A 23,989-nucleotide genomic window follows, 5' to 3' on the forward strand; every position below is an offset into this window, starting at 1 on the left:
GTTCTGAACGTTCTGAACATCTGACTTCATGCTCAGATCAAGTAGAGTATCTTGTCTATGGGAGAATATCCAAATGTAACTCACAATTAAACATACACTTCAGCATTCCCATGGAGGAGAGACCATTCAAATGCATGGAATGTGGAAAGACCTTCTCTCATAGTTGTAATTTATGTTCACATCAAAGAACCCACACAGAAGACCATATAAATGCATGGAATGCAGGAAAAGGTTCAGTGAGAGTGGAAATCTACGTTCACATGAAAGACCCCACACAGGAGAAAGACTATATATATGTATGGAATGAGGGAAGAGCTTCAGCGAGAGTGTGGTGGAGTCTTCTTCTTTAAAGGTCTTTAAACAGAGGCTGGATGGCCGTCAGGCATGGCAGGGGGTTGGACTGGATGGCTTTGTGGTCTCTTTTAACTCTATGATTCTAGAATCACCACATCTCTACATGGATAGAGAGACAGAGTTTGAAAAAGTCAAGTTCTAACCAAGATGCTGCAATACCCAGTGTAGTGTAAGAGTTCTGAAGGAAAAATGCTGCTACAGCTCCCAATTCACTTCATCCCAGACTCAGTTTTGCTATGATAAACTACCCTCTCCTGGAACATCCAGTCAGTGGCTGGTGGAGAAAAAGGGATGGTGGTACTTCTGTGCTTCTCTCACAGCAGAAGAGAAGGAGCTTGAGACCCTCAGTGGATGATGTTACTGGTCTGCACTTGGTTACAGTGCACAGCCAGACACTTGTTTAGAGGCTCATGCTCTCCATCAACCACGGAATAGCCATTCAGGAGGGTATCATAGCCAAACTGTGAGTCCAAGGGTGCACTTTGGCTGCTATGGAAAAGAATACCCATCTCCTCAATGATAACAAAACAAACATAGGCAGATGTAAAGTACACTTGCTTGTGTATGTCACTAACAAGAGACCAGCCTCTTGTTCATCAAGAATAGCATTAATGTGCTTTTAATGAAACTCTGCTCTCCAGCTGAGTAAGGGCAAAAAGAAGAATCACTACAGTACAAAGAAGAAAAGGAAACATATTCACCATGGGCTGCTAAGTACCCATGAATAACTGAAGATTCTCTTCTCCCATTATCTGATTAAAGATGTAAATTTCAGTGCTAGACTATCCAGAGTTTAAATACAAGTCTTTAGATATACATGCCTTATCTACATCCCCTGAAGGGTACTACAGCCCCTCACATCCTGAGATCAAGACTACAATCCTTTTCACTGCACTACAACCAGGTCTAAACTGTAATTTCCTAAAGAGTATCCTAGCCAATAAATCAAATCATGAATATTGTTGTGATGCCCGCACCCTCACAATCAAGATATTAAGCTCAAGTTTCATTGGGCAACAGCACTATGAAGTCTAGCACCAGTTTTGATGTGCAAAGTATTTGCAAACCAGATGCTTATAAGATTTGGAGCAATGCAAGCTCTACTGACATAAACATGAAACGTCTTTAAAGCTCGACCTACATTAGGTTGCAATAAATTTGTTGCAAATAATTTCCTTAGCTAACCTGGTCCCAGGAATTACTTTTTGCAAGAAAAACACAAAAGGATTCTTGTATATTCTGTGTGAGCCAAACACATTATCATATTTTATCAACTTTTTTTCACATATAAAGAACCCATCTTCTTTAAAATTCAGTTTCCAAATATTATTATGGAAATTGTTGTTAACTTTCACATTCCAGTATGAATACGTATAGCTTCACACAAAATATACGTGTATTCTGATATTAAAACAGGACCTTCCTCTATGCACCTTAACACAAGGCTGTGTTAATCAAACTGCTGATAGATAAAATGGATATATATATCATTAAGAACAGAAATAAAGGTAAAGCACACATCCCAACTGCAAGTGAATCTGGTTTATATTCTTCAGCTGAATACTGCTTAAGGCAGAATTATGTATTAGACTTACAGTTTCCTTGGTCTTCAGTATGCACATGCATACAAGGTTAGTGCAAGCTGCATTTCAAAGAGGTATTAACTACACTCTCTAGAGTGGTGGGGGTAAAAGTTTGCTAGGCATACTCAACTGAACCTTGCTCTTCCCCTTTTCAAGTCCAATATTATCTGTGTAACACTAAGAAAATGTGAAACCATGACACAGATCAACACTTGTCACAGCTAACAACTTTCAAGTAATGACAACCAGCTTTCACAATCAAATTTTATAAATTACATGACTGGATGGACTTGTTTTTTCCCACACTGCACAAGTCTAGGACTTTTATATCACTTTAAATACCATAGGTTTATCTTATGGAAACCTGAGATATGTAGTTTGGTGGGGCACTCAAGCCCTGTGGCAGGGAAGTATAAATACCTCATAAAACTACAAATTCCAGAATACCATAGGACAGAACCATGCTAGTTAGTGGCATACAAGTGCTATAATTATGTGGTGTGCAAGAAACTGTAGACCTGCTTCCCAGTCCTAGAAAAGCTCCCTTTTACCCCAGAGGTGATTATCAACTAAAGACAAGGAGGATAAGAATTCATCCCCTTCTTCATGCATAATAAACTTCTCTCCCAGTTGCACAAATAGGGAATAACAAAGTTCTAGCTTATACCTGGCCCAGCTCTGGAGCAATCATGCCATACTCCTTTGAGGAAAGAAATATTCCACCATTTTAAAGAGAAACCCATCTTGTCAGGCAACTTCCTGCGACACAGAGCACCACAAACCTATTTGGTTAGTACCATTTATTCTACTGTACAATTTTTGCCAATGCAAGTTAGTTCCTATTACATGCAAACAGTTATTGCTACTAAAGTTCTATTTATTAAGTCATCTTATGGCTTTATTTGCATTAGGGATTCTTTCCCCTACATACTGTGCTATTTTGCATTCCAGTTTCAGAGGTATTTTTCCATTGATTCACCCAAGCGCTAAATCTACTTCTTTTAATGGTACAGATACATTTGTTCACCAAAAAACTTGGACAGAGTTCAGGTCCTCACAGCTCTTCTGTAAACAGCCCACCTTTCTAATTTACATGAGAGAATAGGCAGACACCTTTAAATGTGACACTAATTTCACAAGATCTCTCCTTCTGCAATGGTCTACTTATTTCCTTTTAATTTAATCCAATAAGCAACTCAAAAGGAGAAACACCCCTTCCCTCACCAAGGTGGCCATTTATAGAAAAGACCAAGAAAAAAATGCAGTATCCTCTTTAAGCTAAAAGTAGTGCTTTTGTGACATATACTGTATTTACTCTACTATAAGATGACCTCATGTATAAGTGAAGTAGAAAGATTTTTGGGGCCAAAATTATGGATTTTGATATGAATGTAAGTAACAAAGGATAGAAAGGGCGATGGAAAGGAGAACAATGCCAAAGAACTTACCAAATTTCGGCATCTTAACGGTTTGTGCTCACCCTAAAAGATGAATGGATGGATGGGAAAGAACTATGATAAATCATGGCAATGGGATGTATGGCAGAGGTGACAAAGCATGGAAGGGGCTAAGGAAATGTGCACATGTTAAAATGAATGAAAAGGCAAAGAAAATGGCTACTATATTAGCAGAGATTATAGCCGTTAATTTTAATGTGATAACTTTGCCTGATTTATCCCAGAAAAGCTGATATACACAAATGTTTTATTCAAATTCTTCAAGGCCTAATTCTACTTGACACTCCTTAGAGAGGAAACGCGAAAGAACTACCACTGCTGCTATTTTCCTGCCCGGGGATTCAAAAAAAGATCAGAAATAGGGCTGAGAGAGAGACAGTAGAGGGAGTCAGTGTTTCTTTTAGGTGCTCCTGGGATAGACTAAGCCCTTGCCTTTTGCCGCTCTTCTCAGAAAGGGATGGTTTCCTTTTTGATAGGAGTTTAATTATAGTACTTACATTTACCCATGGATAAGGTGACTCAGGTTTTTGGGGGCCAATTTTTGGAGTAAAATTTCTAGACTTATACATGAGTATATACAGTACTACAAATATGCACAAAATAAAACAGATCTACAAAGAACAAGATATATGCAAAGTGATGTGTCTGAATCTAAAAAAAATAATGCTAAGAAAGGAAACAGCCTAGATCATCAGTAACTACAGGACAAAAGTAATGGTATTTGGACTGCAAGAAATAAATGTCACCCAATGGTTCAAATTGTAAGGAAACACCTAAAACTGCTTTCCTTGGTATCTATGTAAGCAGAAATGTAAGACCATTTGTTTTTAACAACAGACATGACTAATCATTTAGCATCTACCTTGAACAGAAGAAATGGCAAAACCATTTCTAATATTGCCCATTTTTCTCAAGATGCTACTCTTGAATAAGAGCTACACTGATGCCTCAACACAAGGATAGTTAAGGGTACATATGCAATCAGTTGCTAAGTAATTCAAAGTACACCAGGCCTCCTCAATGAGAAACACAGTCACATATTAAAGGAAAACTAGTTGATGGAGAAGCTAGCCATATACTAACAAGTCATCACTGAAACTTTAGAAATCTAGATGATCAGTTATTTTCCCCATTAATGGAAAATTTTTGCTCAGAGAGAAAGGGCTTTGTTCAGCACTGTGTTACTACCGTCTTGGTTTTACTTGCAGTTACTTTTAGGGTACCAAAAATGTAACTGGGTGCAGGAGGGTTGTTACTGCTAAGCAACCCTCAACTCATAATGCTGTCTTTCTTCTACCATTGCCTAGAAAGGACACTGCATCTTTAAACCATGACCATAACTGTACCAGTTTATGAGTTACACCATCAGCACTATTAATTTGTCACTCTGAAATTGTTTTTTAAAAAAGGTACTACTAGGCTCATGCACCGATCCTAAATGGCACTACAGTTTTGCTACAAAGCACTAATGCTTATGGAACTATACACATCTCAAAATGGAAGACATTGGTGATTTTGTTGTTCTCAAACAACTTGTAACATTTTGTCCACAAGTATTAAAATATATTTATATGTATATATTATACTATTGCACACACCCCGTATTTGTTTCATCTTTCATGTGGGAAAGATTTCCTGCCAATGAGGAGAAACAGATGCAACTCAATATGTAAAATAAAAGATTAAGGCAGTATTTGCCTTTGCACAGTACTGTTAAGAATATGCTACTGTGTAAGTACTGCAGTAGGATTTCCTGGGCATGAACAGCTGGCTTGTCTTTCCAGGTTGACTTTAAATTCACTCCTAATGTAGCAGTATTCAGTTTATATGAGTACATAAATAGAAGGAATTTAAGAGGGCTAAGGGAAGAATTTATTCACTGGACTTTTGTGTGGCTGGCTCTTGCTTACATCTATTTTGACAATGTGAGAAATCCAAACAATATATGATGTCATATTCTTTGACAAATGAGGTGCAAGTAGCTAAGACATCAACAAAATTCCACAGACTAGTCAAACCATCACCATGTTAGATACTTTCTAAATTTTTAGTATCAGTTCTGAAGAAAACTGCTTATAGTTCACTGAGACTTTAGGAACTTTATCCCAAATACTCATTGGCCTGTTACAGACAGCCAAAATAAAGCTGCTTCGAGGCACATTGGAGGTATGGTGTTTCAATGATGCATGCGTCCTAAGAGTCCAGAAGTTGTGCCAAAGCCATGCTCCAGCCCTTCAGGACTGGAGCGTGGCTTTGGTGTGGCTTCTGGACTCTTAGGACGCATGCATCATTGAAACACCATACCTCCACTGTGACTCGAAGCAGCTTTATTTTGGCTGTCTGTAACAGGCCATTGATTCAATAGATAGTCCTTCAGAACATTCTAAAAGGTTATACAGTTACTTTAAATTTGGAACTTCCATCTGACTTGAGATGACGTTATACTTTAAAGTCAATCTGAACAACAAGCTCACTAGCTGACCAGGCATTCACAGGTTTGCTTATTTTCTGCAGCTACATATTTTTGCTAGCTTGACAGTTTTCTCTTCAACATTCCTTTTTAAAATCTGATTTTTCAATGAAGGAAAAAAGCAGAATAAAATCACTGTTAAGTATTTTCTGTGCCTCTATTTATCATACAGAATGACAACTGGTGACACCATGCAAGTGGCATGCTCCTCTTATTCAAATTATTTTTACAATCATGGAACAGGAAATCGGTTCTCCAACTGAGCATTACTGCTTTCCCTCATAGAAAATAATCCCTTTGCTAATTCTAAGCAGACCATCAAATAGTATTTAAAGTTTGGTTAGCTGTAACTGACCATTATTATATGTCATCCTATTTTAAACACAAATTTAGGACTTTTGTTTAAAAAGCAACAGTTGGCATTCACATTTTAATAATCTAAGTAAGGTGCACTACAAGGGCTACAGGATCCAGCATAAGAAGGTATGTCTCCCCCCCCCCCCAAGAAGCCACTCACCCTGGCAAAGTGTGGTGAAAGATAACTATTAATCAATGCTGAAAGAAAATGTCCTGTATAAATCACACACAACAAAGAAAAAGAATAGCCTGTAAACATGTTAAAATTACAGTGTCCTTCTTAACTGTGGATTATACCCACTAGGAAACTACTTAAGAAGCCCTTCCTGAGCACATCTACACTTTGTTCATCTATGTGGTGGGAAATAGTACATAACCTTTATACTCGCTGTTTTTCCCTTTGGGCAAGAGCTTGACTTGGAGAAAGGTATTGCTCTTTTTGCTGCTGAATAATACCCCAGCATGCCTGGAATGGCACATAAGTCCCAGGGAACCTGGGCTTGCTTTTAAGTCCTCAAGGCTTCACCCCTGTGAGAAAGGACTTGCTAGAAAAGCAGCAATTTACAGCAACATTTCACTTTTCCAGGCTTTAGGCAGATCGATACGTACAGGTTATTTTGTTTGTTCATTCTGATTTTAAAAGGAAGGATGGACTAAAAGACAGTGGACAAAAATGACCATTATTGTATCAGCTGCCTAAATAAGAGACACCAAGAGGCTATTTGTAAACAGGCCCCTTTCAGGAGAATAATCCCTGCTAGTGGATTTTCCTAGCTTTTTATTTTCTTTTGACAAATTATTATTTAGAACACATATAATATCCTGATTATTCTGCTGGGATCTTTCATACATTAAGATCTGCTTGCTCAAAGGACATTATCAATTTGTCAAGTTTTCCAAATGCAATGTTGAGAGTAGGCAGTTCTCTAACTATGGTATTCTGAAGGGGGCTAACTATTAAGTCAGAACAGCCTTTCATCTTTCAATGTATGGACAAACATTTGTAGAGTGCAAAAACAGTGAGCAACAAGCTGGCACAATTGACATCATTTCTATGAAATGTCAACTATACATTTTAATTGCTCCACAAGGGCAAGATTATTCCCCTCCCTCCACAATACAAGTTTCACATGTCAAATTTTATGTTAAGGAGCTGGAGCAGAAGAAGAGTGATGGTTCTTCATTTTCTCTTATGGTGACAAAGTAAGGACTTTTCTTCACCAGAAGTGCGTTCATGTAGAGCTTCACAATCAGCCTTCAATTGAGGGAAAACGAAAGACCTGATAACAAACACAATGAACATAATGAATGTGAAATTAACTTCGCAGTAATATATACAAACATTTTATAAATATTTAATACATGTAATACATGTAATTTCTGAATGATGTTTCTGTTGTTCCAAACTGTTTTCTAGCAAGTCTCAGCATTAACTGCAACAATTTATTCCTACCCCCTGACTGGGTTAATTTTTAATTCCGAAATATATCAGAGGAAAAAAGTCTCTTTTTCCTCTCCTTTTTTATTTCCCCCCCTAAAATATCTTAAGTTACAGTGCATCACTGAAATTACACTTTTGCATTCTTACTCTATAACTCTTTAAAAAAAAACTTTTGAAAGTCCTACTCAGACCCAAGAAATTGCTGAGAACCCCCCCACCCCAAAGAATGGAATAGGTGGACACAGAGGTGAAAAGCCAAAAAACAAAACAAAACCTGAAGAACTCCAACATGTTATATCACGAGGATGCACACTTCTTCAGATCAATCTGTAAGAGTCCCATAAGTGCCATTTGTTAGGAAATGACATGTATGTGACCACAAGATAGAGCTGTGGTGGAACCTATTGCAGTTCTGGTGGCAGTTGACAGTTGACACTTGAATTATGGAATGTTGATGCTGCCAGTCCTTCTGAGGGAGAGTGTCAGATATGACAGTTGGTGTAAAAGTAACTGCCTCTCTGTTTTGTGGTTATGGTTGTTTGGTTGACAAAGTAACTTATTTATTAAAGCCTTCGTGTAGAGTGAAGGCTTGAAGTGCTCTTGTTGTTATTTCTCAAGCCAGGAACTCAAGGCCGTTTGCAGTGGTGAAGGAACATTTTCCTTCTTGGCCTGAATACCGTTGCAGATATCTCTTCAGATTCCTTCTCCCTGGCGTCCTATCGACATGGTTCAACTCTGCAGGTGGTCGTGGTGGACACAGCGAGGCTTTCCACACCCCAACACCATTTAACACCTCTGGGAAAATCATTTTGCAGATGAATCTTAAGATATTGCCAAAAGAAGGAACATTGCTTTTATATTTATCCTAAAAGCCATGTGCCAATCATGGCAGTGGTCTTGTTCACTCTGAAACTCATCAGTTGACATGCATTCGCTACTGAGCCTCATGAGTAGAGGAAATCTCCCACATCTTTACCCCCAACAAAAATTGCCTCATGGTGGAAAAGTAGTTGAAATAAATGAAAATCTTGGCCAGCGAAGGTAGATAAGCATGGAAGTGAAGTCCACATTTTATATATGTGGCACCTGAAAGACCCCTATTAACCGCGTAGCAATGTATGGCAGTGATTAAGATGAGCTGGAGCTCATCTGCTATCTCATGCAGAACAGACCAAGAGCTTCTTATTGTAGGCATCAATATATATGGACCCAAATATTGCAATGGAATAAAAAGACAGACTCAGGAAAACTTCAAGTAACAGACAAGAGTTTTATGAAGCTGCTATCAATACTTAGTGATGTCCAATCATTTGAATATAAATAACCAAGACTACACATATGTGTCATGAGAGGACAGTAGAATTTCTAACATTAGATTCCTTTTCTATGAGAATATTCGTATTTTCACCAAGAGACCTAAAAACCCATTTGTCAAGAATTAACAGTGTTTCAGCTTTAACCCATCCTTTTCATACTTACAGTTGCGTAATACCACTCTTGTTTCTTAGGTTCCAATTCTGCAAGTGAAACCACAAGAATATTTTTCCCTGTGTAAGAAGAGATTAAATAGCAATTAAAGTTGTACACTGGAAGCCTTCAAGAAGGCATTGAAAACCTATCTCTTCCGGTTAGCATACCCTCCCGTAGTATTCCCCAACTAGATTAAGACACTTACCCACAACTGATAGTCTTCACTGTTTTAATTACTGTTTTTAAAATTATTCCTTATTGAATTGTTTGTAATTGTTCTTATATCGTATCTGACATGTGTTATATAGTTTTACTGTATGTAAACCACTTTGATCTGGAGGAAAAGCGGTATATAAATAAAAGTTGTTGTTGTTGTTGTTGTTATTATTATTATTATTGCAGCTCATTGCCAACATGTGAAAAATCATACTAGATAACAAAAAGCAAATTTAAGAATTTTCCGAGAACTGTCTGTTAGGGTGTATTGCAAAACATCACAGCAGAGTCATGGAGCCAACAATAATACACAACAGAGTGTAAAGCAAAAAAGACAGAGCAAAAACTAAGCAATATGGCTAGACACAAATACATACAATGCAAAAAATAAATCAGCATAGCATAACTTCTTACATACTAGCAGTACTACAACTCCCTAGCAAGGAGAGAAAACATACTTCCCAGAGATGAGGAGAGCAACAGGCTCCTGGCCAGCATGGAGTGCAATAAGCTCTCAAAAGACCAAGCAGATTCCCAAGGCAGTTATACTCTGCTAAGTGGCTATCATAACGACCTGGCCTAATTGGCTGATTTCATGACCAATTACCAGTGCAGGCTTACCATCATGGACTTCACCTGCCACTTTGCTATACCCTCATCCAGTCACAACTTAGTATGCAAACTGACATACCCTGACACTGTCTGCCCCTTTTCTGGATGGAGAAGTTTCTAGTTACTGCTTTAGAATTGTGAGAATGAGCCTAACTGACAACAACACTTCAAAAAATATATATTTCTGTTCATTAGTACTCCAAAGAAAAAGATGAGGACCACTGATTTTTGCATCAGGCTTAAAGTCAAGTTTAAAGTAATAAAGAACATTCTGTAAAAATATATTTTAAAGATTTTAGTATGGTCTCTTTCACACAAGTTATCACATTTTGACACCACTCTAACTGCCATGCCTGCACCTTACAGAATCCTGGGATTTGTAGCTTGTTGAGGTATTAGTAGAGTACTCTAATAAATTGACCTATTGCTAACATATCAGTCATTTTTCATCAGGGGGAAGAGAAACTAACTGGAAATTAAACAGTTCCTCCATCCACCTCCTGTTAAGATTTCTGCTTCTTCTCCATACAGGGGATTTATCATTTTCTTGGCATGCTCTAACCAGATTAAAACACAACATGGGCCAAGATCCTGCAAAGCAGATCACAAAGGTTCTGCCAGCCATAGTTGAGTCCCCACCCATGATTGATTTACCTGTCTAAAAGCTGGGCACCCTTCCCCATGGCCAATCATTGACCAGGGAAGAATGGGAGGATGATGAGGGACAGCCAATATGCCACTTAGCTGTTACTGTAGCCATCTCCAGGAAGATGATGTCCTCTTCCCAGACATCTGGAGGATGCTTCCCACCCCACCCTTTCAAGCAACTGAAAAAACAACTGAATGGTTGCCTAGTTGCCTTTCATCCTTCCATGTTAATGGCTGTGAGGAGGGGCACCTAGCTACAGGCAAGTAGATGGTTTGGGGAAGGCCTTGTAGCAGATAAAGTTGGTGGACTCCTCTATCTACCAAAAAAGTACATACACAGACATAACGTTCCATTACACCTGTACATGTCACTAACAGGATGCCAGCCATAAACTCCATTCCAATAATGTCAACAAGCAGCAGGTCAAGCAATTCCATGGCAAGAAGACACTTACCTTTTTTCCCCATAGCTACACAGATCATTTTATCACCATAAAGTCTTGACAGTCACTTTCTGGTAGTGTAGTTTTCTTCTTCAGAATGTCAATCAATACGGTGCATGTCAATCAATACGGTGCATACACAGACCTGGGAGTGGGGAGGGACAAAAGAAGGGGGTAAAGTCTTAAGTTCAAACCATTTTATAAAAAAAGTTATTACTTTCTCCTACATCAAAACAACTGAAGAACTCCATACCAAACCATGATACTAGGCTCTGAGAATAGTAGGGAGAGCAGGATTATCAGCTCCTTGGTCTTTCCCACTGGCAAACCAAGTTTGGTTGGTTGTAGATTTTATTTTTACAATCTTCTGAGAAATTGAGGTTTTTAAAGAAAGGACTTTTAAGACCATGCTGTACTGTTTTGATTTACTGCTCTTAAATTGCTTTTAGTTGTTTTTAACAGGATGTCTTAAACTGGTTTTAATTCCATTTTTATGTTTCCTTTGTATGTATTAAAACATTTTAATTTGTAAGCAATCCTGAGCCCAAATTTTAGAGGAAAGTAGATTATAAGTAAAATTCAAAACAGTAACAACAACAACAACAATAATGATATTATACAATTTAAGTTATTACAACTTAAACATATGTCTCTGGCCATCTACTTCAGCCTTTTATTTTGCCTACTGAACACTTTAATTGTATACACCGTAACAATATAATCAATGAGATTCTTAGTCTTAGCATACACACTTTTTCTCCGTCTGTCACACAAAAGCAACCAGAAGCTTCTAATCATGGTCTGTGGCAAATCATAATTTGCATACCCCTCTCAATCTGGCCGTGGACACCACTATTCTCCTCAGTAAAACGTGCATCTGAAAGAGCCATGTGCACTCCCAAACCTCGGGCATGAACAAAAGACTTGCAGTTCGTCATGACTTCCTGCCACATTTCAACAAGACATATTGTTGGAGACATATTGGTCTTCATCCTCTTACCTCATCTTTAGAGTTGCAGGCCATAGAATCATAGAGTTGGAAGAGACCACAAGGGCCACCACATAAAGCAAGAAAATGCATTTAATATGAAGGCAAAAATCAGCAAAGTTCCTCGCTTAAGAATACCCAGAAACACAATGTTTAAATGAACGTATTTTTCATTCATATTCTGCTTTTGACTATTGGTAATCTCAAAATTGGGCAGCAAAGACGCCTACCATACATGGAGCAAGAAATCCCAGTGGTGTTAGCTGGATTCAGGAAAGGAAGAGGCACTAGGGATCACATCGCAAGCGGATAACGGACCATGCGAGAGAATTCCAAAAGAAAATCTACAAGTTTCATTACTACAGGAAAGCCTTTGACAGCAGATCATGGAAAGCTATGGAACTCTCTCAAGGAAATGGAGTACCACTACATTTTATTGTCCTGATGTTTAACCTGTACTCTGCAAAAGAGGCTGCAGTCAGAACTGAATACGGAGAAACAAAATGGTTCCCAGTCGGCCAAGGGGTCTGGCAAGGCTGCATTCTATCACCATATTTATTCAACCTATATACAGAACAAACTTAGACTCAGAAGCTGGAGGAGTGAAGACTGAAGTAAGGAACATTAACAGTTTAAATTATGCAGACAACACAATACTACCAGCAGAAACCAACAAAGACCTGAAGAAGGTCAGAGGGGAAAGTGCTGAGGTAGGCTTCATGTTAAACATCAAGAAAACAAAAATAATGACCATGGCGAATATACAAGAATTAATCCTAAATAATAAAAAACTTGAAACAGTCAAAGAATTCCCTTATTTGGAATGAAATATTGATTGGAATGTTGACTGTAATTAAAAAAGATTAGGATTGGGAAGAGCAGACATGAAAGATTTGGACAAGATCCTAAAGTGTAAAAGATATAATTCTGAACAGAAAAGTGAGGATCGTCCAAGCCAACCTATTCCTATGTATTGATGTGACAGTGAAGAAAGCCGATGGAAAGAAAATAAACTCATTTGAGATGTGGTGCTGGGGGAAAGTGCTGAGGCTACCATGGACAGGCAAGACAATAAACAAATGGATTCTAGAACAGATCAAGCCCAAACTCCTCCAGGAAACCAGGATGACTAAACCGAGGCCAACATACTTTGGCCACATCATAAGAAAGCATGAATCATTGGAAAAGGGCAGTAGAAACAGAGGAAGACCTCATTCTAGATGGTTAGACTCAAACAAAGAGGCCACAGGCTTGAGCCTGCAGGTTTAAAGCAGAGCACTGGAGAACAGGGGGTCTTGGAGGTGTCTCATCCATAGGGTTACCATGAGTCAAGGCCAACTCAAGGGCAGCTAACAACAACTTATTTATTTGCCACCTTTCTCCTAGCCTATTCAAGGCAACTTACAAAACTTAAGACTATGTAGAGTTATTGTAACACATCTGAGACTAACTGAAAGTAACAAGTTAGCAGCTTGACCTTTTGTAGACCACCAATGCATCTGAGGAAGTAGACTTAAGTCTACGAAAGCTTATGCTGCCAACTGCTTTCTTTCAGTTTGTCTCAAATGTGCAACAAGATCTCACTACACACTGAAACACAGCTATATATTTGCATTCTACACCTTAAAACAGCTACAGCTAAAAGTTTAACTCCTATAAAAGTTAAAATATAATTAAATTAAACATCAGTAGAATTAAAAGCAATTTTAAAACATGCCAATTTAAAAAAAAAAGGGGGGGGGGATTCCATGCAGTAGTACATTACTAAAGGCTGTTTCTTGATGAACAATGAGTCTTCAAAGGTTTGCAAGGCAGGAAAAAGTCTCCATCAATCTATGAAGGAAAACAAGGAGGGCTCCAACCTAAATAAAGGAGAGTTCCAGAGTCTGGGGCAGTCCCTAAGAAGGCACTCTCCTATGTTCCCACAAGAGGTACCTATGAAAGCGATGGGGCAGAACTGAAGCTCTCAAAACATGGGTAGGGTCATATGGGAGAAAACAGTCCTTCAGATAAGCTTCCAGCCTCAAGGCTGAATCCAGAAGTACATCCAAACTGCAAGCCCTCAAGGGAAGCGTAACTCCATCCAACATTTAAACCCATTTACCGTTATAAAAATGAATGCAGCCGTAAATGCAGAAAAGGATGACTTCTTATGCAACTGATGTCTGTCTCATCAAGTAATCTTAATTCTTGGTAAAAGAAGTAAATGTCTTCAGATTCATGTAATCAGGAAATCGGAGGGTTGATTTTTTTTCTTCAGCTCCACTGAAGGAGATGGAGTCAGGTCTCAAAGATGCAAAGCTGACAAACCCAGGAGCAGAATGATGGATGGCCTGCCTGCAAGTCCGCTTCATTATACAGTGCTTACACAATTAAAACACACACATCCCCAATATGTACAAGCTAGAGCATTCTGGTCCTTATTATCATGCTCCTGCAATGCGGAATTATCTTCAAAGGCAAGAGGGGAAATCAGCACACTCAGCAAGTCTTAGCTCTTTAGGTTTATTGCTCTTTCCAGCCAACACATATAGTGAAGCTTGTCCTTAAATTTTCACAACACCCTGCCCAGAGATTTTACATTTCAAATCAAATCGCACTGACTCCTGATTAAATGATTTTTAAAGCCAAGGTTGTACCACTTACAATTGCTTACAATTCCCATGATAAATTATTGTAACTGGATATTTCAGATACCTATTTAATGAAAGAGCAGCGAGGGAAGACTCACCAGGTACAAAACTTCTATTCTAGTCACCTTTACATCTCTTGAGATATTTACTTCTGAACAAAATTACACCTGATTTTCAATGGGACGAATACCAACAACTACCACCAAATAGCCACAGAAGGTGAAGGGTGCAAAGCAATTTTCAAACCAAATAACAGGATAGTAAGGAATCTTAAAAATCAGTCAACAGTGAAATTATTACAATAAACCTGATTAAGGCTTCCTACTCACTAGGTTTGTAACAGGACTCTTCAGTTCCTCCTTCTCCCAAGCAGCAAACAGTCTGATAGATTAACTAACTGTTACAATACAAACATGTTCTTGCATAAAGAACAGGACTATTTTGTAAAGCAAACTGATTTCCAGAATAGCTATGCTACATTTCCTGTTTTTTAAATTTGACATACAAAACCCCAGTACTATCAAGCCCAGCAACTCAACGGAGGCAGTGAGAGTGCCCCTTGCCCCTTTAACATCCAGGACCAAGGCAGCAGCACAGCTGGAGCGAGGAGGGTGTGTCCAAGCGGAGGACATATGAGGAGGACATAAAGACCACTCCCACCACCTTAACATTGGCTCCTGGAGCGTTGGCATGGCGGAGGCCTTAAAACCTCCGCCTTTGCCTTCCCCGCCACCCACACCACCAATCACCTGTGGCCCAGGCGGCGGAGAGATACTGAGACTTATCATCAGCCTGGAGAGGAGAATATGTTCCTGAAGTTTTGCTCCTTGTTCAGCACCAACAAGGGCCTTCTATGTGGCCCTAAGGAGACCCATAACCAGATTTTAGTACTCTTGATGCTCCCTCTAGAATCACCTCGCCATCACCCAAATAGAGGAGCATGGACATTGACATCTGCATTCCCGTGGAAGTCCACTGCGAGGCAGGCAGACGTGGAAACTAAGTTTGACTTTCTATTGAGCCTTGAACTAATTAGTTGTTTTTTTATTAATTACAAAGAATTGTATTTTATAATGTCTTTGAGGATACATGGACTATCGTCCTTGTTATAACTGTATTACTGTTGCTTGATATTTAGTATATTAAATAAATTAAAACAATATATATATATGTCCCCTTCTAGCTAGTCGATTATTGTTAGCTGATTATATGCTATGTTATACTTTAACTATTATTATGCTATGTATTTTGTAATTTGTATTTTTTCATACTTTCTTCCTTTTTATGTTAGTATTATGATATAATTTTAATTTAATTTAATAATTTATTTTATTTATATACCGCTATTCCAGAGATCATAGCGGTGAACAGCAAGTAAGCTAATTTGCAAGTAAGCTAATGTTTGTATTTTGTTTTAATTTATTTAATATTAGTTGAGTGGAGTTGTGCTGGGGAGGGAAGGGATTAATTATGACCTTTGTTGATTTGTAATGTATTATTTTCATATTGTTTGAATTGTGTGTTGGCGCAGTGGTTAAATGCCTGTACTGCAGCCACTCACTCACAAACACAAGGCTGCGAATTCAATACCAGCGAAAGGGCTCAAGCTCAACTCAGACTTGCATCCTTCTGAGGTGGCTAAAATGAGTCCCCAGACTGTTGGGGGCAATTAGTTTACACTTTGTAAACCGCTTAGGGAATGCCCGAGTGTACTGATAGGCAGTATAGAAATGTACTTGCTATTGCTATTGTACTCCTCAATTGTTGTAACCCACCCGGATTCCATATGATTGGGCGGGATATAAATAAATTTGTTTTATTATTATTATTAAAATAAAAACGAGACTCAAAAGATAAATTATCTTCCTACTCCGTATTATTTTTATATCAAGTACACTTCATATTATAGCCTACCAGATGAAAATATGACATGGTTGCTATTGTTCGGTGCCTCCAAATCAATTCAGGCTTTGGTGACTATCACAGGATTTTCTTGGCCAGGTTTCTTCAGGAGATTTGCCATTGCCTTCTTTAAAGGTTGAGGGAGTCTAAAATGCTCAAGAGACATGCAGTGAGCTTCCATGACTGAAGAGTGATTCAAACCCTGGTCCAACACTCAAATCATGAGTCTGGCTCTTTATTCATTTACATCTCACTTTCCCCCAATACTTGGACTCAAGGAGGCTTAGAAAATATTAATACCAATACAGTTTCAAATACAAAACTATTTGTATATAAAAGCTACTCCAAAATGCAAGTCCAGTAATCTACTAAATTAAAACAAATTATTTAACAATTCATTGAACAGAAGATGAAAACGAACAAGACAGAATATGATTAAAATTGCTGCAATTAATAACTAAAAGACTGTTAGAAGAGAAAACTTTTCAATTGCAAGGTGCAAGCATTTGGCACTGGGAGAGTGCCAAAATCTGGGAAAAGCCACCAAGAAGGCCTTTAAAGGGGTTTGTTCTGCTATTTATAGAGAGTAAACAACAGTGTGTAACTAAAGAGCTTCAAGAAGTGATAGAATTTACTTCACTCTCATTTTTTAAAAACCCACAGACATTGCAGTAGACTTGGACCTAAGCCCAGGCACAACAATACAGAAGCCATCATCTCTGTAAAATGTCATTTGTGCTCCTTTCCAAAGACAGGAAAAGAGAGATGGAAGCAGGATGGGATCAGCTCCTTTTTAAAGTAGATGGAACTAAATTCAGAAAAGCCAAAGAAAGGCTAACCAAACATATTTCTGTGGAAAAGTGGAAATGAAGAGTAGACCTAACATCAAGAAATACATGGGGTGTTTGTGTGTGCTAGGGTTGTCACCCAAGAGGAAAAGGGAGTGGTGGCCCAAAAAAGTTTTGGGACCATCGGTTTAAAGGCATCCTGGAATAGCAGCATTCAGTGACATCACACACACATACACCCCTCTACATTTTGTACTCTTTTTATTAGAGAAGTATAGTCAAGTACAGTTCTGTGTAATGTCATTAGAAGATACTCTTTCCAGGATGCCTTTACATAAATCATGGCACCCACATCTGCATACTTCTTATTAGCCCTTCTCTCATAAATCTTCAAAGGAATTGCCTAACAAGGACAAGAACTGGTGACTGGCCTTTCTTTTTGGCTTGGCCAGTAAAGTAATCTGGCATATAACACACTTTGAACAGGTCCTTTTATCTCTGCAGCTTTTCCTTCTCTATTCAAAGTCACTCTGGCAACTAAATTAACAGAATTCAGAAGTATGTGGTTTAATATTTCAGCAATATCGGCTTGAATAGATGCAGCTGCTCTGAGCATATAATAGTGAATACAGTATATTTGAATTAATACATTCAAAATGCTTTCCAGGGCCATCTGCTGAAGCTCACAAACAATTCTGCATTAGATCTGTCACTTCATTCATGCTAGATGTTTCAGTGCTCCCCACCCACAAGATGGTCTATTATATTGCACTGCAGATGGGTTGATACTTTGATTACCATTCTGGAAATGATGAAAAGGGGCATGTCTGTCTCCACATGCCTATACATAGGATACTTGGACCTGTCCCAGTCCCCTGGAAATCCTACATTCTCTTCCCAGGCTGGACAAGTGTTAAATCTTGAAGAACTAACAGAACATTCAGCTCCAAAAAGATAAAGGTATAAAAGGAGAGGACCAGACAACTTTCCTTGCTCAATTCAAGAAGGGGCAAAAGGTGGGACAGACAGCAATGGAATAAATATCCAAGCAGGAGGCAGAGAACTGCCCAGGAGCAAATAACGGGTGTGGTTTTTTAATGATTTCAAAAACATGTAGTTGATCAGGAAAGCTGGCATATCTTTTAATAATGCATTTGTGAAAGCAGGAAAGGGGTAGGAGCCTTCTCTGCAAACAGGAAGAGCAACAGATCACCCCCCACTTTTCAGGACTATGGCATTTCTGTAATACAGCGAGAGCAGCAAGAAAGGGCACTTTCCAGAAGGCATCAGATCACACAGCTATAGAGCTGGAAGGCGCCTCCTAAGCCATTACTCAGGGCAGGAACTCCAGCTAGAGTACACCAATAAAGAAGCTGCCCAGCTTCTGTTTGAGGGTGTCCAGACAAGGAGACCCCTCTCCCCTTTAGGCAAGTGGCTCAACGGCCAAACCACTCTTATCATTGAGACATTTCCTCTACTGTTCAGTTGAAATCTACCCTCCTGCAACATAGGTCCAAAACACACTGCAGAAATAATCCAGTTTGAGACCTCTTTAATTGCCCTGGCTCAGTGCTAGGGGATCATGGGAGCTGTAGAGCTCTCTGACTGAGAAGGGTAAATATCTCACCAAACTACAGTTCCCAGGGTTCCTCTCTCTGAGCCAGGGCAGTTGAAGCAGCCTCTTAAAGGAATCCTGGTCCTAGCGTCTGATGGAGCAGATAAGTTGGGGCTGTCCCAATCCCCTAAAAACCCTAAACTCTCTTTCTGGGCGAGACAAGTGTTAAATCTGGAAGAACTAACCTGCCTCCTCCTCTTTGGCAGCCCTTGGCGTCTTTACAGAGTGCGATCAGGGCGCTCCTCGCTCTTATTATTATTAACATTATACTTTATTTATATAGCGCTGTACCTGCAGACAACAAAATCGATAAAAATGAAACCTACCAATGGCACACATTCTACAAAATGCATATAAAACAATAGATGATAATAATAATAATAATACAAGGTAGAATTAGGGCCTGAACAGACAGGCCAAAATAAAGCTGCTTTGGGTCACTTTGGGGGTATGCTGTTTAGCCACCAACCAGCCTTCAGCCACCATCTTGAAGGGAGAGAGAGGCAGGCTAACTCCAACTGCCTGCCTGGAAGAAGACTAGCCCTCCCTTCAGCCTCCATCTTGAAGGGGAGAGAGGCAGTCTAGCTCCACCAGGCCTGCCTGGAAGAAGCAGAGCCCTCCCTCCGGTCCATCTGCCTTGGTCCAGGCCTCAGAGGGAGAGAAGAATGCTGGACCTGATCCCCTCCCCTCCTCACCATTCCCTTCTCCTTTTGTGTCGTGTCTTTTAGATTGTAAGCCTGCGGGCAGGGAACTGTCTGGTTAAAAATAATAATAAATGTAAGCTGCCCTGAGAGCCATTAGGGCTGAAGGGCGGGATATAAATACCTAAACAAACAAACAAACAAATAAATAAATGACACACGCATCTTAAAGAGGCCAGAAGCTGCACCAAAGCAGCACTCCAGTCCTTAGGTCTGGAGCATGGCTTTGGTGCGGCTTCTGGCCTCTTAGGAGGCATGCATCCTTTAAACAGCATACCTCCAAAGTGACCCGAAGCAGCTTTATTTTGGCCTGTCTGCTTGGGCCCTAATTCTGCCTTGTCGAAAGGTATTCTCCTTTGATTTTTCACCTTTCGTTATTCACTGATCTCTTTAAGGGACTTGTGGGGTCTTTTAGCCACAGACCTGCCTCTGGAAGGAGCTAAGACCCAGGAGCTCTCTAGGACCTGATTCCCACTACCTTTTAAACTGGATTGCAAATCGGTTTGAACCGGTTCAAATGACCCTGGTTCCCACTTGAAGCGATTCGGAGAGCAGGGAACACGCCAGACCCATTTAACCACATCTTTCTGACACTGATGTTCCCCGTGTCTTTTTCGATGAATCGATTCTGCGCAAGTGTGATCCACCAGCGGATCGGATTACGTCTCACAATTCAGTCTTAAATGGATCACTCCAGCGCAAGGGTCGGGAACCGGTTTATTATGAGATGCAGTAAAGCGGAAACAGGTGGAACAACCAATACTATTCAAACCGATTAGTTTCCCAGCGTGAGCCACAAGTGGGTTTAAGTGGGACCGATTCATGCGTGAAGGGGAACCACAAGTGGGTTGTTTTGAGGCGACTGCATGGCAGACAATGCGGCAAACGCAGCGGGAACCATGATCTGATCTGGGACTGATCCACTGATTTGGATTTCTCTGCAAGTGGGAATGAGGCCCAAGTTCCAAGATGTCTGCAGGACGGAGGCATGGAAGTTAAAGCAGCGTCCCTCAGAGGAGGCTAAGGGCCTCGCTGGAACTACAAGTCCCAGGATCCCCAGGATGCAGGCATAGAAGTTAAAAGGGTGAATGAAGACCTTGGCAAACTACAAGTCCCAAGGTCCCACAGATGGAGCCATGGCAGCTAAAGCAATGCCCTTGGAGAAAGTTAAGGACCTTGTATAACTACAGATCCCAAAGGATGGGGCCATGGCAGCTAAAGCGATGCTCTCAGAGAAGGCTAAGGGCCTTTCAAACTACAGATCCCAAGATCCCACAGGATGCAGGAATCGCAGTTACAGACCTTGCCAAACTACAAGTCCCGACATTCCATAGAGCGGAGCCATGGCGGTCAAAGCCGCGTGCCTCAGAGGAGGCTAAGGGCCTTATCAAACGCTACAGATCCCAAGGCCCCGCGGCGGTTAAATCGGTGCCAACCCGCATTATCCCCGCAGCGGAGACGCTCCCAGAGAACAAGGCGGGTCTTACAGGGTTCGGGAGGGAGGGAGGGAGGGATTCTGCGCCCAGGAAGGCCCTGGGAGAGGGTCCCGGAGAGTGCGCCCGAGAGAAGCCCTTCCTCCTGTCCCGCCCGACCGCCAGCGCTCACCTGAGAGGAGGCCTCTCGGGCCGCAGCCCTGGGCTCCCGCTCCGCTTCCTCCCCTCACGCCGCCATCTTCCCTCCTCGCTTCAGCCGCTCAACGGCCGCTTCCTCCCATTGGCTGCAGCGCCTGTCCTTCACCTCTCTCCTTTGGGCTCTCATTGGACGCCCGCTTTCCTCGGGGCTCCTGGAATCCGATTGGTCAATCTCGATGGGGAGGAGGGGACTGCGGGGAAACCACGCCCTCTCCCTGAGGAGCCACTCAGGTGATAGGAGAGGGGCGTGGCGATGAGGGGATTGGCGGGAGGAGCTGTCCGGAACGCCTCCTCCTCCTCCTCCTCCTCCTCCTCCTCCAGGGAGCCTGAGAGAGGAGAGGGGAGGGGAGGTTGGAAATCCCGGTGGATGGATCCAGTGTGAGGGAAGGGACGGGGGAAAAGGAAATCCAGGAGTCTGGATTCAGCGTGAGGGCGGAATGGGTAAATAGGATTATTATTATTATTATTATTATTATTATTATTATTATTATTATTATTATTATTATTATTATTATTATTATTATTATCATCGTCATCGTCATCGTTATTGTTATTATTATTATTAGGGCACTGCTTTAACTGACATGCCTCCATTAGATGGAATTACTTATTAATTGTATTTATACCCTGCTCTTTAGAAATGCTGTTTATTAGACAGTTCCCTGCCCTCAGGTTTACAATCTGGGAAGAAGGCATGTGTGCCCCTTTCCCAGGACAGGTCCTACATTCCCAACCCTCTCCAGGAGGAATCCCAAAGTCCCTTCCATTGTGAGCATGGCGAGGAAGCAGGGATTGGCCATTCTGAGGGGATTGGCCTTTTTTGGCGTAATGTCCTACATATTTTCCCCTGTGGCTTGCATCCATTGCTCCCTCTTCAATATGACATCCTTTCAAATATTTAAACAGGGCTATCATATCACCTCTTAACCTTCTTTTCTCCAGGCTAAACATCCCCAGCTCCCTGAGTCGTTCCTCATAGGGCATGGTTTCCAGACCCTTCACCATTTTTGTCGCCCTCCTTTGGACACATGGCTCCAGTTTCTCAATGTCCTTTTTGAATTGTGGTGCCCAGAACTGGACACAACATTCTAGGTGGGGCCTCACCAAATAGGAATAGAGTGGCACTGTTACTTCCCTTGCTCTAGACACTAAACTTTTATTGATGCAGCCTAAAATAGCATTGGCCTTTATAGCTGCCGCATCACACTGTTGACTCATGTTCAACTTGTGGTCTACTTGGACTCCCAGATCCCTTTCACATGTAGTTTCATTCAGCCAGGTGTCCCCCATAATCCTATATCTGTGCATTTTATTTTTTGCCCTAAGTGCAGTACCTTACATTTCTCCGTGTTGAATTTCATCTTGTTAGCTCTGGCCCAGCTTTCTAAGCTATTCAAGTCATTTTGAATCTTGATCCTGTCCTCTGGAGTATTAGCTATTCCTCCTAATTTGGTGTCATCTGCAAATTTGATAAGTATGCCCCCAATTTTGTCCTCCAAGTCATTGATAAAGATGTTGAATAGCACTGGGCCCAGGACAGAGCCCTGTGGGACCCCACTGGTCACTTCTCTCCAGGATGAAAAGGTGCCATTGTTCATCATATTAGATTTCTGGATCTGAGAGGCTGGAATATGAGAAGCCTATTTTAAGATGGGTTTTATTTGCTAAGTGAGTACAGTGGACCACATTAGCAGAATTCCCATTTTGTTAGCTTCGGCCCAAGTACCGAAGTACTTTGTAATTGATTAACTCAGCAGAGGGAGAGGCTATAGGGGGGCAAATCTTGCTTTTCCCTATAGTCTACTCAGGCAAAAGCAAACCGCTGCAGCCTCTCCTAGCTTGGCTGACCTTCCTCACTGATAGCCTTTGCCATCTTGACCAAACTATGATGTTGCTCGGTCTGTGAAATGTTGGAGAGTATGAACCAGTTCAGTCCAAACCAAAATCTACAGATGGATAAATAATTCATCCTTGATGAGAAGGTTGACCTAGTTTCTGTCACTGAAACATGAGTGGCAAAACTGGAAGAAAGGTAAGTCTCCCATAGCCTGGGTTTTTAATGCAGCATCAACTTAGGCTGGATAGTCAGAGTGGATGATAGAGTTACTTTTACCTCATGGAAGACTCTTTCATTCATTCAGGACAAGATGGGAATTCTGCTTATAAATTAATATCCACCATTCAGTTCAAGATTCTCAGATGGTTCCAGCAAAAATTTGGAAACGCTCCACAAAAAAAATATATGAAAATTCTCTAGGCAAAAAGCTTTCAAAACATTCCTAGAAATTACACAAAAAAGAAAACGTAGAAGAAAAAGTGACAGTAGTTCCTGATTGTAAAAGAACAAAACCTGGTACAGCGTACCCTTGTTATACGCTTGGGTTTGGTTCCAAGATCCCCGTGGATGACAAAATCCATGGATGCTCAAGTCCCATTAAATATAATGACAGAGCAAAATGGTGTCCCTTATAAAAAATGGAAAATCAAGGTTTGATATTTGAAATTTATAATTTTTTAACATTTTCAAACTGCTTGAATCCATGTATAAAAAATCACTGTATAAAAAGGACCGACTGTATTTCCTCATCTGGAGGCTCCTTTTCACCCCAACCCTGAAATAGTTCTCCTTTCCCCCCAGGATTGTCCGGTTTTAGAAAGAGCAGGCTCCTGTGAGTTTCCA

General features: G+C 40.6%; 1 long non-coding RNA gene across 1 annotated transcript; it reads right to left on the reverse strand.

Moving 5' to 3' along the window:
* Window positions 1-5,751: 5,751 nt before the first annotated feature.
* On the reverse strand, window positions 5,752-21,390 carry LOC149311617 (uncharacterized). Its single transcript, XR_016281470.1, has 4 exons — window positions 21,284-21,390; window positions 11,064-11,196; window positions 9,142-9,209; window positions 5,752-7,501 (listed from the first exon to the last, which is right to left on the reverse strand). It is a non-coding gene; the product is annotated as an uncharacterized LOC149311617 (long non-coding RNA).
* Window positions 21,391-23,989: the final 2,599 nt, after the last annotated feature.

The sequence above is a fragment of the Sceloporus occidentalis genome, unplaced genomic scaffold (genome assembly GCF_023333645.1).
Source record: "Sceloporus occidentalis isolate IW3139 unplaced genomic scaffold, rSceOcc1.0.p SCAF_5, whole genome shotgun sequence".
Lineage (NCBI taxonomy): Eukaryota > Metazoa > Chordata > Lepidosauria > Squamata > Phrynosomatidae > Sceloporus > Sceloporus occidentalis.